This window comes from Eufriesea mexicana, unplaced genomic scaffold, assembly GCF_001483705.2.
Source record: "Eufriesea mexicana isolate 0111107269 unplaced genomic scaffold, ASM148370v2 scaffold386, whole genome shotgun sequence".
NCBI lineage: Eukaryota > Metazoa > Arthropoda > Insecta > Hymenoptera > Apidae > Eufriesea > Eufriesea mexicana.
The window spans coordinates 366,495-366,831 of NW_016908604.1; positions in this window are offsets into that span (position 1 = coordinate 366,495).

Here is a 337-nt window from a genome sequence, read left to right on the forward strand (position 1 = left end):
TCCGTAACGACGGCCATCACGATCTTCCGTGAAAATATTTAATACTAAACGAAACTAGAATCAAAATGTGATCTAAACTTATATGAGAAGATTCACAAGAAAATTGTTTTTATAATGAGTGCATAAAGTTTCATAAATTAATTGCGAAAAGGATAGTAATTAATGAAAAAACAATGGCGTCTTCGACAATCTTCGACAACAATTTAAACACTGCGTAGAATAATTATTAATAATTAATTAATTGGGGACAAATTTCTATCGAAAAATATATTGGAAAGTTCTTAAAGGATCTGCCTTTACGATGCAGTTATAAAAGTTCATAAATTATTCACGGATA